This window comes from Fukomys damarensis, unplaced genomic scaffold (genome assembly GCF_012274545.1).
Source record: "Fukomys damarensis isolate Sample0158 unplaced genomic scaffold, DMR_v1.0_HiC HiC_scaffold_16, whole genome shotgun sequence".
Taxonomy (NCBI): Eukaryota; Metazoa; Chordata; class Mammalia; order Rodentia; family Bathyergidae; genus Fukomys; species Fukomys damarensis.
Genome location: NW_022900928.1, coordinates 67229183 through 67235828, shown reverse-complemented (window position 1 = coordinate 67235828; position 6646 = coordinate 67229183). Strand labels below are relative to the sequence as shown.

General features: G+C 45.4%; 1 long non-coding RNA gene across 2 annotated transcripts in view; it reads right to left on the bottom strand.

Moving 5' to 3' along the window:
• Positions 1–463: 463 nt before the first annotated feature.
• LOC104865647 overlaps positions 464–6646 on the bottom strand; it is a 28827-nt gene continuing 22644 nt past the window's right edge. For both annotated transcript variants that reach the window (XR_004517480.1, XR_004517481.1), the window contains 3 exons: positions 1225–1298; positions 964–1123; positions 464–789 (listed from right to left, as the gene is read on the bottom strand). This is a non-coding gene — a long non-coding RNA (uncharacterized LOC104865647). The remainder of the gene's footprint in view (positions 790–963; positions 1124–1224; positions 1299–6646) is intronic.

Sequence of the window (6646 nt, the reverse complement as noted above, 5' to 3'; positions counted from 1 at the left end):
CTTTAGAAAGTTGGTCCTAGATGTTCAGAGCATTCACTGTAACCCTGCCCTGGTGACCAAGAAAAGAAGTGGGGACCATCTTGCCCTCAGCATATACTTGGACTCCAACAGAGATGATGGCAAGTCAAAGACAAGACGCTATGTATCCTAGGCCAGAACTCTGTCCTGCAACGTCGCAGAACTGCCTGGAGGAACGAATGCCTTGCAGCCCAAGCCTCTTTGCCTGCTCATCCTTGCCACCAACCTTTTCCAGTGGAAGCACTGGTCAGTTAGGCAGCCCCAGCTGAGTCAATGTTTGCAACAGGAGTGATGAAGAGGTTCACGTGGATGGAGAGGTCCAACATGAAGCCATGTTAATTCTTCCTAAGCTCTGCCAATGCATTTTATATATCAATCTGAAATGTAATTATCTCTATGGCTGGCAGAGTAAATCACCAGTATGTGTCAAAGAGATTTGCTCCTGTGTTTTATTACATAATATATTAGCTCTACAGTTTTAAGGTGTCATTACTTAGCTAATCGCATGAAACGTCTCCATGAGCAAACAGTGTTGCTGGTGGGAGCTGAAGCCAAAACCCCATAACCAAACCTTCAGAGGAATCCTTCCAACTCCCCACCTCCAGGGCATTCAGGGTTATAGGCAGGGAGCAGCCAGTGCTGGATGGAGATGTCTGGGTGAGCCGATGATTTCACTCCAGGGTCTACACCCAACAGAAGTGAGTGCTGTGGCCATCAAGGAAATGCACAAAAGTACTCATAGTGGCTTCAGTTCCAAAAGCCAGAAACAACCTAAATATCATCAACAACAGAATGGAGAATTAAAATATGTTCATTCCATAGAATGCAATGAAAAAGTATGAACTACTGATATGCATAGATGGACCACACAGGCCTGACATCCCCTCCCTCTGAAGGCCACAGCAGCTATTCAGGCAGATTATGTCACTGAATTCACCCACTTACTTGGCTCTCCCAGAGCTTCAGGACTGTCCTCCTCCTCTGATCCCATATGCAGATATGAATTTCTCAGGATGCGTTCCCTGTAACGATCTCCTCCCGTTCACCCTCTCCTTCTTCTTCCTCTTCCACTTTCTTTATCAACAGACTCATTTTGCTGCTGCACCTGACAGTGACATATGATCAGACTCTTCTCTGGCTATGGGTCCTGTGGACCAAGACAGTGTGATGTGATAGAAATAGCACAGACTCTGCAATGAAACCCACCTGCCTTTGAGTCCTAGCTGTGTCACTTCCTCATCTTCCATCTTGGACAGATCATTTAAACTCACTGAATATATCTGCAAAATAGGAATAATAATACACTTTGAGGGATGCCATTGTAAGAAGTAATGAAAAAACCAGAGCAAATTCCTCAATGCCTAACATGCTCTTCCTTACATCATTCATGCAATCTTATTCAGTGAACCCTTACTGAACTCTGCACTCACTGCACCAGGCACCGTGCAAGGAGCAGACAAACCACATGGTCATGGTCTGCAGTAGATTCTTTGTGGTCTTGCCTGCTAGATATCAAGTGGCCCAGCATTCTGACCTCTCTTTTGGTAACCAGGCCTCCCTCACCTGCCATCCAGATGGTTCAGCACTTCCTAATCCTCTGCCCTGTCCTCTGTTCAGGATATTTCCTCCCCTCTAATCACCAAGATTGTTCTGGGATAGGTTCCTGCTCCAAATATGTTCCATGAGAATCATTTTTGGAACTACTGAGCAAGAGCAAGAGCTATCTTTTTTTCTCCAAGAATGACCAACTAGTCAAATAGAACCCTGGACCTGCTAAGGGACATCTTTGCTACCTCACTGGGATAAAGACCACAAGAAAGATGAGAGACGAAGATAGAAAGATTCCCAATAGCTTCATATAAACACCCAGATCTAGCTACACTAGGATAAGATTGGGTTTCAGACACTCACAAGTAAAATAATCCTGATATGACACTGTCCACGCAATGACTGACATTCAGTGAGACTTACTACATGACATATGAGGTAAATGTAGTGAGTCAAAGAAATATCCTCCTAAAACGCATGTCCACTCAGAACCTCACAATGAAACCTTATTTGAACCTAGGTTTCTCAGATGTAATTAGGATGAATGAGGTCATACTGGATGAGGGTGAGCTGTAAATCCAATGACTGATGCCTCCATAAGGAGAGAGAGAGAGAGAGAGAGAGAGAGAGAGAGAGAGAGAGAGAAAAAAAAAGAATGAGGTCACTGGATGAGGGTGAGCTGTAAATCCAATGACTGATGCCTCCATAAGGAGAGAGAGAGAGAGAGAGAGAGAGAGAGAGAGAGAGAAGAGGAGGGGCAGCAGGGGAAAAGGGAGAGAGGGAAAGGGAGAGAGAGGGAGGGAGGGAGAGATTATTGTGTAAAGCAGAGGCAGAGATTGAAATGATGAGGCCAGAAACAGGAATACCAAGCGTTCTTGAGGCCACCAGAACCAGTTAGAGGTGAATAAGAAATTCTTCTCTAGAGCTTTTCAAGGGACACATGGCCTTTCCAACCCTCTGATTCTGGACTTCTGGGTTTCAGATTTGTGAAAGATTGGTGTGATGGATCTCTATTTTTCTTATCTTTCCTTTTCTTTTTTTTTTCATTTTTGCCTTTTACAGTACTAGGAATTGAGCCCAAGGAATCCTGAACTATGTCCACAGCCCTTTTTTTAATTTTTATTTTGAGACAGAGTCTCACTAAGTTACACAGCCTGGGCTCAAATTTATCGTTCTCCTGCTTCAACCTCCCAACTAACTCCTCCCTATGGTATACCACCATGCCCAGTGAAACAAATTCATCTGTTGGTTTCTTGTATCTTGTTAGCTTGTCTTTGTTCCGATCCAGCTGAGAACTTTTGAGGGTTAAACAAACAATTATCTTTCTTCCCCTACACTAGAAAGGCCATAGAAGGAGTAGCTACTCAGGCCTGAATAAGAAACTTAAAAATAAGCCCTGGAGATACTCAGAGGAGGGAAAGCCCTAAACCAGAGGGGGCTTTGAGAAAAGGTTGGACTTTGAGAAAAAGCTGTGGGGCCTGAAGGACTTGGGACAGAAGTGGTGAAGAGTGTAGAAGAATGGCATGCCAACAACCATAGAGCAAAGACTTCCAAGATACACTTGGGGCAGTACAGACCAGAGAGGGGTGTGTGACACACTGGGAGGGCTGGGCTGTGCCAGGTTATGGGGGTTGTTGGGGACCATGCAGGAACTTGCATGACCATGCAGGACAAACAGTAGCAGGTTCCTGTGATAAGCTTTTGGCAGACACAGCTTTGTATGTGTTGCTGCATTAATAGAGACGATTGCTGCACTCTTCACATTTCCAGCCACCTGCAGTTTGGCAGGGACGCATCCCTTGCTCTGGCCAATAGGTTATGGGTCTAAGTGTCCCTCCACGTCTGAAGCGCAGAACAGGTGTGAGTGCTCCCAGGCTCTCTTTGTTCTTTTTGGCAAGTTGAGATGGCACCTTCCCCAGATCCAAGCTGCCTGGATTGCTGAGGACAGCTGTCTTAGAGAGTCACGTGGCTTTTATGAGAATAAAAAACAAACATGTACACAGTAAGCCACTCAGAGGGCCCTTTTGTTACCAAGGCACAAGAGCGGTCGTTCCTGATTAATACAAGTACAAGTGACTAACAGGACTCTGAGGTAACTCTGGGAGGGAATAGAAAGAGACACAAATGGGAGGAACTATGATTAGGGATGTTAAGGGCTGCAGTCAATGAAGATATCAAAGGGCCTGGTGGATTTTGTGTCAGGACCATTGCCTAAGAGGCTGGATTGGGGTGAGGACACAGGGGAGGTGCTGGTGACTTCAGATTCAGGCAGCTGTGAAAAATACCAAAGGAAGATCAGGAACAAATAGAAAGTGTGGAGCAGCTGAGCACCCACCGTCCAGGCCTCTAACACCACACAGACTGCCCTGCTCTGTGACCAGCACAAAGCAGCAGGGCCTCTCAGGCTGTCTTCTCTTCCAGTCCCAAGATCCACTGCTGCAGCCCCACAGGCCTTCTAAACACCATTTCATCCTCATTACAGAGGCCTTTCTGGGTGACCTAGGTTTATGGAGAGAAACAGGCTCCACATACTGTAAGCCATGTCAGTCAGGGCCAGGCAAGGACTAGAGGGTCCAAACCCCTAGGGCTTGTGACAGCAGAGCAGAGGCCCGGCTTTCTCCCAGCCATCCTCTCCCACACACAGTTTCACCCTTTGAGGGCCCCCAAAGCAGGAGATTGCCTGGGAGTCCTAAGAGGGAGTGAGGACGGGAGGGGAGGGCTATGTGCCTTTTGTTGGGATTTGTTACCAAGGAGCACCTTTAGTGGAGGTCCTGCCCTCAAACCCTGCATCTGTCCAAGAGCTTCTCTATCACCATAACTCCTCAGCAGCCTGCAGCATTATCACAACAGAGCCCCCAAACACTATATCGCTTGCCCTTTGGGGGCAAGATTTGGTGTATTGCCAAGTTCTGGGCAATGAGATATAAACAGAAGATTAGGTGAGACTTCCAAGAAAGTTCCTTAAAAACATGAACAATTGACATAGTCTCTTTTGTCCCATTCCTTTCCCCCTATTTCTTGCTTGGAACTTAGATTTCTTTCTTTTTTCTCTTTTGGTACCAGGGATCGAACTCAGGTCTTCTTGCTTGCAAGGCAGGCAGTGGCACCACTGAGCTAAATCCCTGGCCCATTGTAGCTTAGATTTGATGGCAGGGGCTCCAGCAGATATCTTGAGCCATGAATTCCAAGAAAGCTGCATACCAAAGGGAGTAAAGCAGAAGCACACAGAGGTCTAAGTCTCTGATGCCCTGGAGCTGAAGCACTACCCTGGAACACACAACTATGGGCTCTGTGAGAGAATTAAGCTCCTAACTGGAGTAAATACCTGCAGTGAAGTCTTTGTTAGTAGCCACCAGACACAATCTCTAACACCGGGCTACAGTGCTGGGCCCAGAGGGAGCAGCTGCCACCCCAGACTCTCCTGCTTTAACTATGAGACAGCCTCAGCCAGGTAAAGTCACGGAATGGCATTTCAAATTGGAAGAGAAATAATGGATTTTCAACAAACCCTGGGAAGATGTTAAAAATAGTAATGTACAAGGAAGGAAGATCTGATACAAACCCAGAAGTTCTGAAATAAAAGATCAATGTCTTAAACCTCGCCAAAATTAAAAAAAAAAAAAAATTCTCTGTGGCAAAAATCACCCATATCAGTCAGAATAAGCTAGTTAGGCTGCCGTGGAAGAAGGCTGAATTCTTGGTGGTAAAAAGCAACAGAAGATTATTTGTTGCCCAGGCTGCCTGTGTTCCTGCTGGTTGTCAGGGGCCTGTGTTCCTATGTTGTCATCATTGTCACCTTCACCTTGGGTTCACAAGATGAAAGCGTGGCCATTGTCTGTGGTTGCCAACTGCTATGCCAGAGGAAGAATGAATGTGCCCAACACCAAGAAGGCAGGCTTCAACCCAAAGTGTCACACATTCCTCTGCTGTCCTTTCACTGCCACATGAGGTCACACAGCCGTACCTGGTTCAACAGAGCAGGTAACAGAATGCTTTCTCAGGGATGGAAATGGGACACTCATGAACGATAATACACAAAAGCTCTAACCCACTGGGAAAGTTTCAGGCACTCCTATTATAGACAAAGGGCTTTCTCTGATAAATAAAAAGCATCCACCGATAATCTACAAAATGAGAACATCTGATAGGAAAACAGGAAAAAGATATGAACAGGGATTTTACAGAAAAGGGAATTAAAGACGATTTAACTTGCTCATAATAATATTGAACAGTAAAGCCAGGTATGGTGGCACATACCTGTAATCCCAGAAATCTGGGAGGCTAAATTAGGAACATCACAAGTTCAAGGCAGCCTGGGCAATTTAGAGTCTTAGCAAGTCTGTGTCTCTAAATTAATTAATTAATTAATTAATTAATTAATAATAAATGGACTGGGGATGGAGTTCAATGCAAAGATCCTGTGTTCAATCCTCAGAACCACAAAAAAAAATTGAACATTAAAATTAGATACTGGGTTTTACTCATCCAGTTGGCAGAGGTCTATGCAAGTGCGAGTGGGCATATTCAAACATGGCAAATGGGCTGAAAATTCATATAACTCTGTGGAAGTCTGTCCTACGCTCACAGTGTAAAGGGGAAAAGGTTTATTTTGGTTCAATTTCTAGAGTTTCAGTTCAGAGTCAGTTGGCTCCAAGGCAGGGCAGTATGGCAGAGGGGCATCGCAGGGGAGAAACGGCTCATGGAATGGCAGGCAGGCAGCAGAAAGTGATTCAAGGGAGGAAGGAGAAAGAAGACCCTTCCAGGCCCTGTCCACAGTGACTCACCTCCTCCAGCCGGGCTTCAGCTCTAAACATCACATTTACCGATAAACTCATTAGTGGACCAATCCACTGATGAGTCACACATGAATGATCCAGTCACCTTCAAAAGCCTCACCTCTGAGTACACACAGCTTTGGGGGGACATCTAGATACAAACCCTAACAGAGTCAGTTGGCATGATGTGTCAAGATTTAAAATTCAAAAACCTCTTAATAAGGTTCTTTAGCTCTGAAAATGTGTCTGATAATGAGCATCTTCTAATGATCTTGTACTTCCAGAATGCACCTTACACATGTGGG